At 30.2% G+C, this 19482-nt stretch overlaps 3 long non-coding RNA genes across 3 annotated transcripts; all 3 read right to left on the bottom strand.

Annotated features, from left to right (window-relative positions):
* Window positions 1-1612: 1612 nt before the first annotated feature.
* LOC127086939 (uncharacterized) lies at window positions 1613-7531 on the bottom strand. Its single transcript, XR_007789697.1, has 5 exons — window positions 7340-7531; window positions 6910-6945; window positions 6717-6802; window positions 6501-6623; window positions 1613-1875 (listed from the first exon to the last, which is right to left on the bottom strand). It is a non-coding gene; the product is annotated as an uncharacterized LOC127086939 (long non-coding RNA).
* A 3782-nt stretch (window positions 7532-11313) lies between these two features.
* LOC127086942 (uncharacterized) lies at window positions 11314-12130 on the bottom strand. The gene is made up of 3 exons (XR_007789724.1): window positions 11930-12130; window positions 11501-11635; window positions 11314-11407 (listed from the first exon to the last, which is right to left on the bottom strand). It is a non-coding gene; the product is annotated as an uncharacterized LOC127086942 (long non-coding RNA).
* A 5053-nt stretch (window positions 12131-17183) lies between these two features.
* On the bottom strand, window positions 17184-18195 carry LOC127086944 (uncharacterized). The gene is made up of 4 exons (XR_007789726.1): window positions 17995-18195; window positions 17567-17602; window positions 17374-17472; window positions 17184-17298 (listed from the first exon to the last, which is right to left on the bottom strand). It is a non-coding gene; the product is annotated as an uncharacterized LOC127086944 (long non-coding RNA).
* Between the last annotated feature and the right edge of the window lie 1287 nt (window positions 18196-19482).

Consider the following 19482-nt stretch of genomic DNA (forward strand, 5'->3'; position numbering starts at 1 on the left):
GTGGCATCTAAATTGATTAAGAATATATGCCAATCATTTTGTCTTTCTTAAAATTCTGGAGTTAAATTAATTTGTTAGATAAACATATTAGTATTTTTGTTCATTCAACAGAAAAAATTATATTTTATAAGATAAAAATGAAACATACCTGAGGGTACTGCATTCAATTCCGCCTTTAGAATGTCTTTTGAAAAAGTAGATAGAATTAAAACATCAGCAACCAACACTCAAGGAATCCTCAACCTCATAAACACATGTTCTTAACAACCTCAACAACCATGTTCAATTTCAACAACACCATAATCATAGAAAACATGGTTAACTCATGATTCATGGGAATATTTCATGAATAACTTATATTGTTATGATTTCATGTGATTAACCTCCATATCTTCAACAATAAAACACATCAAAATTAAACACATCAAAATTAAACACCCAAGTATCACAATTTAAACAACAACAACATGATATCAACACATAGCATGGATGAGGAATATGAACACAACAAGTTCATAACAAATTCACACAAATCCTAACCCCCAAACATAGGTTATTTTCCCCCAAAGGCTAAATCTATCTAAAAACTCACCTAGTAGAAGAATAAGATGAAGTTGGTGAGGATGATGAGTAGAAAATGGTGATGATGAGCTTTTCCTTTTCTCCTCCAAGCCTTTCTTCCTTCTTTCCCTCTACTTCTTTCTTCTCTTTTCCTCTTCTCTACTCTTCCCTTTCTTCTTTTCTTTCTTTCTGATAACTCTTTCTCTCTTACTACCTACTCTTCTTATCCTTTTCTTTCTCTTTCTCTTACAACCACACAAATATATATATATACTTTATATATATTATAATATTAGGTAGTAACATAAAATATCTCAATTGATATTTCATCTTCCAGTACCAATTGACCAATTATTAATGCTACCAAAAATGTCCTCTCTTGTACTTATTAATATTGGTTTGTCTCTTTTATTAATAATTAACATCTTCAGAGTTCACTGCTTACTCTATTGGTCCCAATTGACAACATTTAGAGCACATAAGAGCTCCAATTGATACAACTAACAAAAGATAGAGTACACCGGAACTCAATTGATCTCAACTGAGAACTAATTGAGCATCTAAGGGAATATGGGATACTACAGAAGAAAAAATGAAAAATCAAAGGGGATAAGTAAAGAGTGATAGACAAAAAAATATTAAAAAAATATTTTAAATTATTAAAAAGATGCATTTAAACATCTTTTATTTTGTTTTTAAATTCAAATTTTGATTTTAAACAGTGTTTTAAAAACTAGCCGGTTCAAACGGTTGGACCAGGAACCGGAGATAAATATGGTTTGGTCAACCTTTCAAAATCGTTAATGGGTCAAAATCGGAGTAAAACAAAAAAAAAACGGATTGAACCTTCCAAAACCATTCGAACCAAATAGTCGGAGCCGATTTTTATATAACCGTACGGTTCAAAAAAAATCATCAAATTGATAATTTAAAAAAAAATTATAAATTATAATATGTCAATATCAAAACTTAACCTACATTCTCAATCACAAAAAAAATCCTATTTTTTTACAACCATATATCTCTGGGTATATTGATACACCTCGTATAGAATAGGGAAAGTCCATGAAACTATCAGTATATCATCACCGGTGGGATCATTTAAACCGTATAAAATACCGAATTCCCAAATTGAATGCTTTTTTGGAAGCCTTCTTTTTCTATTTTTTGCCTGAACTCACTGTCGAACCCGAATTGGATAAAGGTACCATTGAAACCCAGTTGGATATACTTTTTTTCGAAACTTTTTCACGTCACACTTTTTAATAGAGTTGAAAAAACTTTCAACCCAACCTTGAAGAATTTGAATAGGCTCTGTATACAAGAAGCTTAGTAAGGACAAGATATATGTTCATTATGTACTAAATATGATAATTTTAAATATACAACGTGATGAATTGGTAAGAATGAAACTTTAATAGACTTTGTATTTAAAACTACCTCCTCCTATAACTACTAACTTCATCACCTTTCCGCAGTATTTACTACGGTAGAACTCAAAGACTTGGTCGTAAAGATCATCATAACCGACTTCCCCCTCCACCCCCAAGCTCTCTTTGTTTCCTACATGTTCATGAAAAAGTAATAAAAAATGAATAATAAGTATATACATTATACAATATAAAAATTTAATGGTGAAGAACAAAATACACATACCTATTAAAAACACTTTGTTATATTGGTGGCCTTGTTTTGATGAGTGGCATCTAAATTGATTAAGAATATATGCCGGATCATTTTGTCTTTCTTAAAATTCTGGAGTTAAATTAATTTGTTAGATAAACATATTAGTATTTTTGTTCATTCAAAAGATAAAATTATATTTTATAAGATAAAAATGAAACATACCTGAGTGTACTGCATTCAATTCCGCCTTTAGAATGTCTTTTGAAAAAGTAGATAGAATTAAACCATCAGCAACCAACACTCAAGGAATCCTCAACCTCATAAACACATGTTCTTAACAACCTCAACAACCATGTTCAATTTCAACAACACCATAATCATAGAAAACATGGTTAACTCATGATTCATGGGAATATTTCATGAATAACTTATATTGTTATGATTTCATGTGATTAAACTCCATATCTTCAACAATAAAACACATCAAAATTAAACACCCAAGTATCACAATTTAAACAACAACAACATGATATCAACACATAGCATGGATGAGGAATATGAACACAACAAGTTCATAACAAATTCACACAAATCCTAACCCCCAAACATAGGTTATTTTCCCCCAAAGGCTAAATCTATCTAAAAACTCACCTAGTAAAAGAATAAGATGAAGTTGGTGAGGATGATGAGTAGAAAATGGTGATGATGAGCTTTTCCTTTTCTCCTCCGAGCCTTTCTTCCTTCTTTCCCTCTACTTCTTTCTTCTCTTTTCCTCTTCTCTACTCTTCCCTTTCTTCTTTTCTTTCTTTCTGATAACTCTTTCTCTCTTACTACCTACTCTTCTTATCCTTTTCTTTATCTTTCTCTTATGACCACACAAATATATAACATATACTTTATATATATTATAATATTAGGTAGTAACATAAAATATCTCAATTGATATTTCATCTTCCATTACCAATTGACCAATTATTAATGCTACCAAAAATGTCCTCTCTTGTACTTATTAATATTGGTTTGTCTCTTTTATTAATAATTAACATCTTCAGAGTTCACTGCTTACTCTATTGGTCCCAATTGACAACATTTAGAGCACATAAGAGCTCCAATTGATACAACTAACAAAAGATAGAGTACACCGGAACTCAATTGATCTCAACTGAGAACTAATTGAGCATCTAAGGGAATATGGGATACTACAGAAGAAAAAATGAAAAATCAAAGGGGATAAGTAAAGAGTGATAGACAAAAAAATATTAAAAAAATATTTTAAATTATTAAAAAGATGCATTTAAACATCTTTTATTTTGTTTTTAAATTCAAATTTTCATTTTAAACAGTGTTTTAAAAACCAGTCGGTTCAAACGGTTGGACCAGGAACCGGAGATAAATATGGTTTGGTCAACCTTTCAAAATCGTTAATGGGTCAAAATCGGAGTAAAACAAAAAAAACGGATTGAACCTTCCAAAACCATTCGAACCAAATAGTCGGAGCCGATTTTTATATAACCGTACGGTTAAAAAAAAATCACCAAATTGATAATTTAAAAAAAAAATTATAAATTATAATATGTCAATATCAAAACTTAACCTACATTCTCAATCACAAAAAAAATCCTATTTTTTTACAACCATATATCTCTGGGTGATATTGATACACCTCGTATAGACAAGGGAAAGTCCATGAAACTATCAGTATATCATCACCGGTGGGATCATTTAAACCGTATAAAATACCAAATTCCCAAATAGAATGCTTTTTTGGAAGCCTTCTTTTTCTATTTTTTGCCTGAACTCACTGTCGAACCCGAATTGGATAAAGGTACCATTGAAACCCAGTTGGATATACTTGTTTTGGAAACTTTTTCACGTCACACTTTTTAATAGAGTTGAAAAAACATTCAACCCAACCTTGAAGAATTTGAATAGGCTCTGTATAGAAGAAGCTTAGTAAGGACAATATATATGTTCATTATGAACTAAATATGATAATTTTAAATAAACAACTTGATGAATCGGTAAGAATGAAATTTAATAGATTTAGTATAAAAAACTACCTCCTCCTATAACTACTAACTTCATCACCTTTCCGCAGTATTTACTACGGTAGAACTCAAAGACTTTGTTGTAAAGATCATCATAACCGACTTCCCCCTCCACCCTCAAACTCTCTTTGTTTCCTACATGTTCATGAAAAAGTAATAAAAAATGAATAATAAGTATATACATTATACAATATAAAAATTTAATGGTGAAGAACAAAATACACATACCTATTAAAAACACTTTATTATATTGGTGGCCTTGTTTTGATGAGTGGCATCTAAATTGATTAAGAATATATGCCGAATCATTTTGTCTTTCATAAAATTATGCAGTTACATTAATTTGCTAGATACGCATATTAGTATTTTTGTTCATTCAAATGAAAAAAATATATTTTATAAGATGAAAATGAAACATACCTGAGTGTACTGCATTCAATTCCGCCTTTAGAATGTCTTTTGAAAAAGTAGATAGAATTAAACCATCAGCAACCAACACTCAGGGACTCCTCAACCTCATAAACACATGTTCTTAACAACCTCAACAACCATGTTCAATTACAACAATACCATAATCATAGAAAACATGGTTAACTCATGATTCATGGAAATATTTCATGAATAACTTATATTGTTATGAATTCATGTGATTAACCTCCATATCTTGAACAATAAAACACATCAAAATTAAACACCCAAGTATCACAATTTCAACAACAACAACATGATATCAACACATAGCATGGATGAGGAGTATGAACACGACAAGTTCATCACAAATTCACACAAATCCTAACCCCCAAACATAGGTTATTTTCCCCCAAAGGCTAAATATATCTAAGAACTCACCTAGTAGAAGAATAAGATGAAGTTGGTGAGGATGATGAGTAGAAAATGGTGATGATGAGCTTTTCCTTTTCTCCTCCAAGCCTTTCTTCCTTCTTTCTCTCTTCTTCTTTCTTCTCTTTTCCTCTTCTCTACTCTTCCCTTTCTTCTTTTCTTTCTTTCTGATAACTCTTTCTCTCTTACTACCTACTCTTCTTATCTTTTCTTTCTCTTTCTCTTACAACCACACAAATATATAACATATACTTTATATATATTATAATATTAGGTAGTAACATAAAATATCTCAGTTGATATTTCATCTTCCAGTACCAATTGACCAATTATTAATGCTACCAAAAATGTCCTCTCTTGTACCTTTTAATATTGGTCTGTCTATTTTATTAATAATTAACATCTTCAGAGTTCACTTCTTACTTTATTGGTCCCAATTGACAACATTTAGAGCACATAGGAGCTCCAATTGTTACAACTAACAAAAGATAGAGTACACCGGAACTCAATTGATCTCACTTGACAACTAATTGAGCATCTAAGGGAATATGGGATATTACAGAAGAAAAAACGAAAAATCAAAGGGGATAAGCAAAGAGTGATAGACAAAAAAGTATAAAAAAAATATTATAAATTATTAAAAAGATGCATTTAAACATCTTTTATTTTTTTTTAAATTCAAATTTTCATTTTAGACAGTGTTTTAAAAACCAAACCGAATCAGCAGGTTCAACCGGTTGGACCAGGAACCGGAGATAAATCTGGTTTGGTCAATCTTGCAAAATCGTTAATGGGTCAAAATCAGAGTAAAACAAAAAAACAGATTGAACCTTCGAAAACCATTCAAACCAAATAATTGGAGCCGATTTTTATAAAACCGTACGGTTCAAAAAAAATCATCAAATTGATAATTTAAAAAAAAAATTATAAATTTTAATATGTCCATATCAAAACTTAACCTACATTCTCAATCACAAAAAAATCCTATTTTTTGACAACTATATATCGCTGGGTGATATTGATACACCTCGTATAAACAAGGGAAAGTCCATGAAACTATCAGTATATCATCACCGGTGGGAACATTTAAACCGTATAAAATACCGAATTCCCAAATAGAATGCTTTTTTGGAAGCCTTCTTTTTCTATTTTTTGCCTGAACTCACTGTCGAACCTGAATTGGATAGAGGTACCATTGAAACCCAGTTGGATATACTTGTTTTCGAAACTTTTTCACGTCACACTTTTTAATAGTGTTGAAAAAACTTTTTACCCAAACTTGAAGAATTTGAATAGGCTCTGTATACAAGAAGCTTAGTAAGGACAATATATATGTTCAATATGTACTAAATATGATAATTTTAAATATACAACGTGATGAATTGGTAAGAATGAAACTTTAATAGATTTAGTATAAAAAACTACCTCCTCCTATAACTACTAACTTCATCACCTTTCCGCAGTATTTACTACGGTAGAACTCTAAGATTTGGTCGTAAAGATCATCATAACCGACTTCCCCCTCCAGCCTCAAACTCTCTTTGTTTCCTACATGTTCATGAAAAAGTAATAAAAAATGAATAATAAGTATATACATTATAGAATATAAAAATTTAATGGTGAAGAACAAAATACACATACCTATTGAAAACACTTTATTATATTGGTGGCCTTGTTTTGATGAGTGGCATCTAAATTGATTAAGAATATATGCCGAATCATTTTGTCTTTCATAAAATTTTGCAGTTACATTAAATTGTTAGATACACATATTAGTATTTTTGTTCATTCAAATAAAAAAAATTATATTTTATAAGATGAAAATGAAACATACCTGAGTGTACTGCATTCAATTCCGCCTTGAGAATGTCTTTTGAAAAAGTAGATAGAATTAAACCATCAGCAAACAACACTCAAGGATTCCTCAACCTCATTAAACACATGTTCTTAACAACCTCAACAACCATGTTCAATTACAACAACACCATAATCATAGAAAACATGGTTAACTCATGATTCATGGGAATATTTCATGAATAACTTATATTGTTATGAATTCATGTAATTAACCTCCATATCTTGAACAATAAAACACATCAAAATTAAACACCCAAGTATCACAATTTCAACAACAATAACATGGTATCAACACATAGCATGGATGAGGAGTATGAACACAACAAGTTCATCACAAGTTCACACAAATCCAAACCCCCAAACATAGGTTATTTTCCCCCAAAGGCTAAATCTATCTAAGAACTCACCTAGTAGAAGAAGAAGATGATGTTGGTGAGCATGATGAGTAGAAAATGGTGATGATGAGCTTTTCCTTTTCTCCTCCAAGCCTTTCTTCCTTCTTTCTCTCTTCTTCTTTCTTCTCTTTTCCTCTTCTCTACTCTTCCATTTCTTCTTTTCTTTCTTTCTGATAACTCTTTCTCTCTTACTACCTACTCTTCTTATCCTTTTCATTCTCTTTCTCTTACAACCACACAAATATATAACATATACTTTATATATATATATATATATATATATATATATATATATATATATATATATATATATATATATATATATATATATATATATATATATATATATATATATATATATATATATATATATTAGGTAGTAACATAAAATATCTCAATTGATATTTCATATTCCAGTATCAATTGACCAATTATTAATGTTAACAAAAATGTCCTCTCTTGTACTTATTAATATTGGTCTGTCTCTTTTATTAATAATTAATATCTTCAGAGTTCACTACTTACTGTAGTGGTCCCGATTGTCAACATTTAGAGCACATAGGAGCTCCAATTGTTTCAACTAACAAAAGATAGAGTACACAGGAACTCAATTGATCTCAACTGACAACTAATTGAGCATCTAAGGGAATATAAGATATTACAGAAGAAAAAACGAAAAATCAAAGGGGATAAGCAAAGAGTGATAGACAAAAAAATATAATTTTTTTTTTAAATTATTAAAAAGATGCATTTAAACATCTTTTATTTTATTTTTAAATTCAAATTTTCATTTTAGACAGTGTTTTAAAAACCAGACTGAATCAGCCGGTTCAACCGGTAGGACCAGGAACCGGAGATAAATCTGGTTTAGTCAACCTTTCAAAATCGTTAATGGGTAAAAATCGGAGTAAAACAAAAAAAAACGGATTGAACCTTCCAAAACCATTCGAACCAAATAATCGGAGCCGATTTTTATAAAACCGTACGGTTAAAAAAATCATGAAATTGATAACTTTAAATTTTTTTTATAAATTTGAATATGTCAATATCAAAACTTAACATACATTCTTAATCACACAAAAAATCCTATTTTTTTACAACCATATATCTCTGGGTGATATTGATACACCTCGTAAAGACGAGGCAAAGTCCATGAAACTATCAGTATATCATCACCGGTGGGATCATTTAAACCGAATGAAATACTAAATTCCCAAATAGAATGCTTTTTTGGAAGCCTTCTGTTTCTATTTTTGCCTGAACTCGCTATCGAACCCCAATTGGATAGAGGTACCATTGAAACCCAGTTGGATATACTTGGTTTGGAAACTTTTTCACGTCACACTTTTTAATAGAGTTGAAAAAACTTTCAACCCAACCTCGAAGAATTTGAATAGGCTATGTATACAAGAAGCTTAGTAAGGACAATATATATCTTCATTATGTACTAAATATGATAATTTTAAATATACAATGTGATGAATTGGTAACGAATGAAATTTTAATAGATCTAGTATAAAAACCTACCACCTCCTATAACTACTAACTTCATCACCTTTCCTTAGTATTTACTACGGTAGAACTCTTACACTTGGTCGTAAAGATCATCATAACCGACTTCCCCATCCACCCTCAAACTCTCTTTGTTTCCTACATGTTCATGAATAATAAGTATATACATTATACAATATAAAAATTTAATGGTGAAGAACAAAATACACATACCTATTAAAAACACTTTATTATATTGGTGGCCTTGTTTTGATGAGTGGCATCTAAATTGATTAAGAATATATGCCGAATCATTTTGTCTTTCATAAAATTCTGCAGTTACATTAATTTGTTAGATAAACATATTAGTATTTTTGTTCATTCAAAAGAAAAAAATTATATTTTATAAGATAAAAATGAAACATACCTGAGTGTACGACATTCAATTCCGCCTTTAGAATGTCTTTTGAAAAAGTAGATAGAATTAAACCATCAGCAACCAACACTCAAGGATTCCTCAACCTCATAGACACATGTTCTTAACAACCTCAACAACCATGTTCAATTACAACAACACCATAATCATAGAAAACATGGTTAACCCATGATTCATGGGAATATTTCATGAATAACTTATATTGTTTCGAATTCATGTGATTAACCTCCATATCTTCAACAATAAAACACATCAAAATTAAACACCCAAGTATCACAATTTCAACAACAACAACATGATATCAACACATAGCATGGATGAGGAGTATGAACACAACAAGTTCGTCACAAATTCACACAAATCCAAACCCCCAAACATAGGTTATTTTTCCCCAAAGGCTAAATCTATCTAAGAACTCAGCTAGTAGAAGAACAAAATGAAGTAGGTGAGGATGATGAGTAGAAAATGGTGATGATGAGCTTTTCTTTTTCTCCTCCAAGCCTTTCTTCCTTTTTTCTCTCTTCTTCTTTCTTCTCTTTTCCTCTTCTCTACTCTTCCCTTTCTTCTTTTCTTTCTTTCTGATAACTCTTTCTCTCTTACTACCTACTCTTCTTATCCTTTTGTTTCTCTTTCTCTTAAAACCACACAAATATATAACATATACTTTATACATATTATAATATTAGGTAGTCACATAAAATATCTCAATTGATATTTCATATTCCAGTACCAATTGACCAATTATTAATTTTACCAAAAATATCCTCTCTTGTACTTATTAATATTGGTGTGTCTCTTTTATTAATAATTAATATCTTCAGAGTTTACTGCTTACTCTATTGGTCCCAATTGACAACATTTAGAGCATAAAAGAGCTCCAATTGTTACAACTAACAAAAGATAGAGTACACAAGAACTCAATTGATCTCAACTGACAACTAATTGAGCATCTAAGGGAATATGAGATATTACATAAGAAGAAACGAAAAATCAAAGGTGATAAGCGAAGAGTGATACACAAAAAAATATAAAAAAAAATATTTTAAATTATTAAAAAGATGCATTTAAACGTCTTTTATTTTTGAATTCAAATTTTCATTTTAGACAGTGTTTTAAAAACCAGACCTAATCAGTCGGTTCAACCAGTTGGACCAGGAACCGGAGATAAATCTGGTTTGGTCAACCTTTCAAAATCGTTAATGGGTCAAAATCGGAGTAAAACAAAAAAAATGGATTGAACCTTCCAAAACCATTCAAACCAAATCATCGGAGCCGATTTCTATAAAACCGTACGGTTCAAAAAAATCATCAAATTGATAATTTTTAAAAAAAAATATCTAAATTTTAATATGTCAATATCAAAACTTAACATACATTCTCAATCACTAAAAAAATCCTATTTTTTTACAACCATATATCTCTGGGTGATATTGATACACCTCGTATAGACAAGGCAAAATCCATGAAACTATCAGTATATCATCATCGGTGGGATCATTTAAACCGAATAAAATACCGGATTCCCAAATAGAATGCTTTTTTGGAAGCCTTCTTTTTCTATTTTTGGCCTGAACTCACTGTCGAATTCGAATTGGATAGAGGTACCATTGAAACCCAGTTGGATATACTTGTTTTCGAAACTTTTTCACGTCACACTTTTTAATAGAGTTGAAAAAACTTCCAACCCAACCTCGAATAATTTGAATAGACTCTGTATACAAGAAGCTTAGTAAGGACAATATATATCTTCATTATGTACTAAATATGATAATTTTAAATATACAACGTGATGAATTGGTAACGAATGAAACTTTAATAGATCTAGTATAAAAACCTACCTCCTCCTATAACTACTAACTTCATCACCTTTCCGCAGTATTTACTACGGTAGAACTCCAAGACTTGGTCGTAAAGATCATCATAACCGACTTCCCCCTCCACCCTCAAACTCTCTTTGTTTCCTACATGTTCATGAAAAAGTAATAAAAAATGAATAATAAGTATATACATTATACTATATAAAAATTTAATGGTGAAGAACAAAATACACATACCTATTAAAAACACTTTATTATATTGGAGGCCTTGTTTTGATGAGTGGCATCTAAATTGATTAAGAATATATGCCGAATCATTTTGTCTTTCATAAAAGTCTGCAGTTACATTAAATTGTTAGATAAACATATTAGTATTTTTGTTCATTCAAAAGAAAAAATTATATTTTATAAGATAAAAATGAAACATACCTGAGTGTACTGCATTCAATTCCGCCTTTAGAATGTCTTTTGAAAAAGTAGATAAAATTAAACCATCAGCAACCAACACTCAAGGATTCCTCAACCTCATAAACACATGTTCTGAACAACCTCAACAACAATGTTCTATAACAACAACACCATAATCATAGAAAACATGGTTAACTCATGATTCATGGGAATATTTCATGAATAACTTATATTGTTATGAATTCATGTGATTAACCTCCATATCTTCAACAATAAAACATATCAAAATTAAACACCCAAGTATCACAATTTCAACAATAACAACATGATATCAACACATTGCATGGATGAGGAGTATGAACACAACAAGTTCATCACAAATTCACACAAATCCAAACCCCCAAACATAGGTTATTTTCCTCCAAAGGCTAAATCTATCTAAGAACTCACCTAGTAGAAGAAGAAGATGAAGTTGGTGAGGATGATGAGTAGAAAATGGTGATGATGAGCTTTTTCTTTTCTCCTCCAAGCCTTTCTTCCTTATTTCTCTCTTCTTCTTTCTTATCTTTTCCTCTTCTCTACTCTTCCATTTCTTCTTTTCTTTCTTTCTGATAACTCTTTCTCTCTTACTACCTACTCTTCTTATCCTTTTCTTTCTCTTTCTCTTACAACCACACAAATATATAACATATACTTTATATATATTATAATATTAGGTAGTAACATAAAATATCTCAATTGATATTTCATATTCCAGTACCAATTGATCAATTATTAATTTTACCAAAAATGTCCTCTCTTGTACTTATTAATATTGGTGTGTCTCTTTTATTAATAATTAATATCTTCAGAGTTCACTGCTTACTCTATTGGTCCCGATTGACAACATTTAGAGCATAAAGGAGTTTCAATTGTTACAACTAACAAAAGATAGAGTACACAAGAACTCCATTGATCTCAACTGACAACTAATTGAGCATCTAAGGGAATATCGGATATTACAGAAGAAGAAACGAAAAATCAAAGGGGATAAGCAAAGAGTGATAGACAACAAAATATAAAAAAAATATTTTAAATTATTAAAAAGAATCATTTAAACATCTTTTATTTTATTTTTAAATTCAAATTTTCATTTTAGACAGTGTTTTAAAAACCAGACCGAATCAGCCGGTTCAACCGGTTGGACCAGGAACCGGAGATAAATCTGGTTTGGTCAACCATTCAAAATCGCTAATGGGTCAAAATTGCAGTAAAACAAAAAAAAACGGATTGAACCTTCAAAAACCATTCAAACCAAATAATCGAAGTTGATTTCTATAAAACTGTACGGTTCAAAAAAAATCATCAAATTAATAATTTTAAAAAAAATATATATTTTAATATGTCAATATCAAAACATAACATACATTCTTAATCACAAAAAAAATCCTATTTTTTTACAACCATATATCTCTGGGTGATATTAATACACCTCGTATAGACAAGGCAAAGTCCATGAAAGTATCAGAATATCATCACCGGTGGGATAATTTAAACCGTATAAAATACCGGATTCTCAAATAGAATGCTTTTTTGGAAGCCTTCTTTTTCTTTTTTTTGCCTGAACTCGCTTTCGAACCCGAATTGGATAGAGGTACCATAGAAACCCAGTTGGATATACTTGTTTTCGAAACCTTTTCACGTCACACTTTTTAATAGAGTTGAAAAAACTTTCAACCCAACCTCGAAGAATTTGAATAGGCTATTTATACAAGAAGCTTAGTAAGGACAATATGTATCTTCATTATGTACTAAATATGATAATTTTAAATATACTACATGATGAATTGGTAACAAATGAAACTTTAATAGATCTAGTATAAAAACCTACCTCCTCCTATAACTACTAACTTCATCATATTTCCGCAGTATTTACTACGGTAGAACTCCAAGACTTGGTCGTAAAGATCATCATAACCGACTTCCCCCTCCACCCTCAAACTCTCTTTGTTTCCAAATGTTCATGAAAAAGTAATAAAAAATGAATAATAAGTATATACATTATATAATATAAAAATTTAATGGTGAAGAACAAAATACACATACCTATTAAAAACACTTTATTATATTGGTGGCCTTGTTTTGATGAATGGCATCTAAATTGATTAAGAATATGTGCCGAATCATTTTGTCTTTCATAAAATTCTGCAGTTACATTAATTTGTTAGATAAACATGTTAGTATTTTTGTTCATTCAAAAGAAAAAAATTATATTTTATAAGATAAAAATGAAACATACCTGAGTGTACGACATTCAATTCCGCCTTTAGAATGTCTTTTGAAAAAGTAGATAGAATTAAACCATCAGCAACCAACACTCAAGGATTCCTCAACCTCATAAACACATGTTCTTAACAACCTCAACAACCATGTTCAATAACAACAACACCATAATCATAGAAAACATGGTTAACTCATGATTAATGGGAATATTTCATGAATAACTTATATTGTTATGAATTCATGTAATTAACCTCCATATCTTCAACAATAAAACACATCAAAATTAAACCCCCGAGTATCCCAATTTCAATAACAACAACATTATATCAACACATAGCATGGATGAGGAGTAAGAACACAATAAGTTCATCACAAGTTCACACAAACCCAAACCCCCAAACCTAGGTTATTTTCCCCCAAAGGCTAAATCTATCTAAGAACTCACCTAGTAGAAGAACAAGATGAAGTTGGTGAGGATGATGAGTAGAAAATGGTGATGATGAGCTTCTTCCTTTTATCCTCCAAGCCTTTCTTCCTTCTTTCTCTCTTCTTCTTTCATCTCTTTTCCTCTTCTCCACTCTTCCCTTTCTTCTTTTCTTTCTTTCTGATAACTCTTTCTCTCTTACTACCTACTCTTCTTATCCTTTTCTTTCTGTTTCTCTTACAACCACACAAATATATAACATCTACTTTATATATATTATAATATTAGGTAGTAACATAAAATATATCAATTGATATTTCATATTCCAGTACCAATTGACCAATTATTAATGTTAACAAAAATGTCCTCTCTTGTACTTATTAATATTGGCCTGTCTCTTTTATTAATAATTAATATCTTCAGAGTTCACTACTTACTCTAGTGGTCCCGATTGTCAAGATTTAGAGCACATAGGAGCTCCAATTGTTACAACTAACAAAAGATAGAGTACACAGGAACTCAATTGATATCAACTGACAACTAATTGAGCATCTAAGGGAATATAAGATATTACAGAAGAAAAAACGAAAAATCAAAGGGGATAAGCAAAGAGTGATAGAGAAAAAAATATAAAAAAAAATATTTTAAATTATTAAAAAGATGCATTTAAACATATTTTATTTTATTTTTAAATTCAAATTTTCATTTTAGACAGTGTTTTAAAAACCAGACCGAATTAGCCGGTTCAACCGGTTGGACCAGGAACCGGAGATAAATCTGGTTTGGTCAACCTTTCAAAATCGTTAATGGGTCAAAATCGGAGTAAAACAAAAAAAACGGATTGAACCTTCCAAAACCATTCAACCAAATAATCGAAGTTGATTTCTATAAAACTGTACGGTTCAAAAAAAATCATCAAATTAATAATTTTAAAAATATATATATAAATTTTAATATGTCAATATCAAAACATAAAAAACATTCTTAATCACAAAAAAAATCCTATTTTTTTACAACCATATATCTCTGAGTGTTAGATAAACATATTAGTATTTTTGTTCATTCAAAAGAAAAAATTATATTTTATAAGCTAAAAATGAAACATACCTGAGTGTACTGCATTCAATTCCACCTTTAGAATGTCTTTTGAAAAAGTAGATAGAATTAAACCATCAGCAACCAACACTCAAGGATTCCTCAACCTCATAAACACATGTTCTTAACAACCTCAACAACCATGTTCAATTACAACAACACCATAATCATAGAAAACATGGTTAACTCATGATTCATGGGAATATTTCATGAATAACTTATATTGTTATGAATTCATGTAATTAACCTCCATATCTTGAACAATAAAACACATCAAAATTAAACACCCAAGTATCACAATTTCAACAACAATAACATGGTATCAACACATAGCATGGATGAGGAGTATGAACACAACAAGTTCATCACAAGTTCACACAAATCCAAACCCCCAAACATAGGTTATTTTCCCCCAAAGGCTAAATCTATCTAAGAACTCACCTAGTAGAAAAAGAAGATGATGTTGGTGAGCATGATGAGTAGAAAATGGTGATGATGAGCTTTTCCTTTTCTCCTCCAAGCCTTTCTTCCTTCTTTCTCTCTTCTTCTTTCTTCTCTTTTCCTCTTCTCTACTCTTCCCTTTCTTCTTTTCTTTCTTTCTGATAACTCTTTCTCTCTTACTACCTACTCTTCTTATCCTTTTCATTCTCTTTCTCTTACAACCACACAAATATATAACATATATATATATATATATATATATATATATATATATATATATATATATATATATATATATATATATATATATATTATAATATTAGGTAGTAACATAAAATATCTCAATTGATATTTCATATTCCAGTATCAATTGACCAATTATTAATGTTAACAAAAATGTCCTCTCTTGTACTTATTAATATTGGTCTGTCTCTTTTATTAATAATTAATATCTTCAGAGTTCACTACTTACTGTAGTGGTCCCGATTGTCAACATTTAGAGCACATAGGAGCTCCAATTGTTTCAACTAACAAAAGATAGAGTACACAGGAACTCAATTGATCTCAACTGACAACTAATTGAGCATCTAAGGGAATATAAGATATTACAGAAGAAAAAACGATAAATCAAAGGGGATAAGCAAAGAGTGATAGACAAAAAAATATAATTTTTTTTTAAATTATTAAAAAGATGCATTTAAACATCTTTTATTTTATTTTTAAATTCAAATTTTCATTTTAGACAGTGTTTTAAACACCAGACTGAATCAGCCGGTTCAACCGGTTGGACCAGGAACCGGGGATAAATCTGGTTTAGTCAACCTTTCAAAATCATTAATGGGTAAAAATCGGAGTAAAACAAAAAAAAAACGGATTGAACCTTCCAAAACCATTCGAACCAAATAATCGGAGCCGATTTTTATAAAACCGTACGGTTAAAATAATCATGAAATTGATGACTTTAAATTTTTTTTATAAATTTGAATATGTCAATATCAAAACTTAACATACATTCTTAATCACAAAAAAAATCCTATTTTTTTACAACCATATATCTCTGGGTGATATTGATACACCTCGTAAAGACGAGGCAAAGTCCATGAAACTATCAGTATATCATCACCGGTGGGATCATTTAAACCGAATGAAATACTAAATTCCCAAATAGAATGCTTTTTTGGAAGCCTTCTGTTTCTATTTTTGCCTGAACTCGCTATTGAACCCCAATTGGATAGAGGTACCATTGAAACCCAGTTGGATATACTTGGTTTGGAAACTTTTTCACGTCACACTTTTTAATAGAGTTGAAAAAACTTTCAACCCAACCTCGAAGAATTTGAATAGGCTCTGTATAAAAGAAGCTTAGTAAGGACAATATATATCTTCATTATGTACTAAATATGATAATTTTAAATATACAATGTGATGAATTGGTAACGAATGAAATTTTAATAGATCTAGTATAAAAACCTACCACCTCCTATAACTACTAACTTCATCACCTTTCCTTAGTATTTACTACGGTAGAACTCTAACACTTGGTCGTAAAGATCATCATAACCGACTTCCCCATCCACCCTCAAACTCTCTTTGGTTCCTACATGTTCATGAATAATAAGTATATACATTATACAATATAAAAATTTAATGGTGAAGAACAAAATACACATACCTATTAAAAACACTTTATTATATTGGTGGCCTTGTTTTGATGAGTGGCATCTAAATTGATTAAGAATATATGCCGAATCATTTTGTCTTTCATAAAATTCTGCAGTTACATTAATTTGTTAGATAAACATATTAGTATTTTTGTTCATTCAAAAGAAAAAAATTATATTTTATAAGATAAAAATGAAACATACCTGAGTGTACGACATTCAATTCCGCCTTTAGAATGTCTTTTGAAAAAGTAGATAGAATTAAACCATCAGCAACCAACACTCAAGGATTCCTCAACCTCATAAACACATGTTCTTAACAACCTCAACAACCATGTTCAATTACAACAACACCATAATCATAGAAAACATGGTTAACCCATGATTCATGGGAATATTTCATGAATAACTTATATTGTTATGAATTCATGTGATTAACCTCCATATCTTCAACCATAAAACACATCAAAATTAAACACCCAAGTATCACAATTTCAACAACAACAACATGATATCAACACATAGCATGGATGAGGAGTATGAACACAACAAGGTCATCACAAATTCACACAAATCCTAACCCCCAAACATAGGTTATTTTTCCCCAAAGGCTAATCTATCTATGAACTCACCTAGTAGAAGAAGAAGAAGAAGTTGGTGAGGATGATGAGTAGAAAATGGTGATGATGAGTTTTTCCTTTTCTCCTCCAAGCCTTTCTTCCTTCTTTCTCTCTTCTTCTTTCTTCTCTTTTCATCTTCTCTACTCTTCCCTTTCTTCTTTTCTTTCTTTCTGATAACTCTTTCTCTCTTACTACCTACTCTTCTTATCCTTTTCATTCTCTTTCTCTTACAACCACACAAATATATAACATATACTTTATATATATATATATATATATATATATATATATATATATATATATATATATATATTATAATATTAGGTAGTAACATAAAATATCTCAATTGATATTTCATATTCCAGTATCAATTTACCAATTATTAATGTTAACAAAAATGTCCTCTCTTGTACTTATTAATATTGGTCTGTCTCTTTTATTAATAATTAATATCTTCAGAGTTCACTACTTACTGTAGTGGTCCCGATTGTCAACATTTAGAGCACATAGGAGCTCCAATTGTTTCAACTAACAAAAGATAGAGTACACAGGAACTCAATTGATCTCAACTGACAACTAATTGAGCATCTAAGGGAATATAAGATATTACAGAAGAAAAAACGAAAAATCAAAGGGGATAAGCAAAGAGTGATAGACAAAAAAATATAATTTTTTTTTTAAATTATTAAAAAGATGCATTTAAACATCTTTTATTTTATTTTTAAATTCAAATTTTCATTTTAGACAGTGTTTTAAAAACCAGACTGAATCAGCCGGTTCAACCGGTTGGACCAGGAACCGGAGATAAATCTGGTTTAGTCAACCTTTCAAAATCGTTAATGGGTAAAAATCGGAGTAAAACAAAAAAAAACGGATTGAACCTTCCAAAACCATTCGAAGCAAATAATCGCAGCCGATTTTTATAAAACCGTACGGTTAAAAAATCATGAAATTGATAACTTTAATTTTTTTTTATAAATTTGAATATGTCAATATCAAAACTTAACATACATTCTTAATCACAAAAAAAAATCCTATTTTTTTACAACCATATATCTCTGGGTGATATTGATACACCTCGTAAAGACGAGGCAAAGTCCATGAAACTATTAGTATATCATCACCGGTGGGATCATTTAAACCGAATGAAATACTAAATTCCCAAATAGAATGCTTTTTTGGAAGCCTTCTGTTTCTATTTTTGCCTGAACTCGCTATCGAACCCCAATTGGATAGAGGTACCATTGAAACCCAGTTGGATATACTTGGTTTGGAAACTTTTTCACGTCACACTTTTTAATAGAGTTGAAAAAACTTTCAACCCAACCTCGAAGAATTTGAATAGGCTCTGTATACAAGAAGCTTAGTAAAGACAATATATATCTTCATTATGTACTAAATATGATAATTTTAAATATACAACGTGATGAATTGGTAACGAATGAAATTTTAATAGATCTAGTATAAAAACCTACCACCTCCTATAACTACTAACTTCAT

This window comes from Lathyrus oleraceus, chromosome 5 (genome assembly GCF_024323335.1).
Source record: "Lathyrus oleraceus cultivar Zhongwan6 chromosome 5, CAAS_Psat_ZW6_1.0, whole genome shotgun sequence".
In the NCBI taxonomy this organism is placed as follows: Eukaryota; Viridiplantae; Streptophyta; class Magnoliopsida; order Fabales; family Fabaceae; genus Lathyrus; species Lathyrus oleraceus.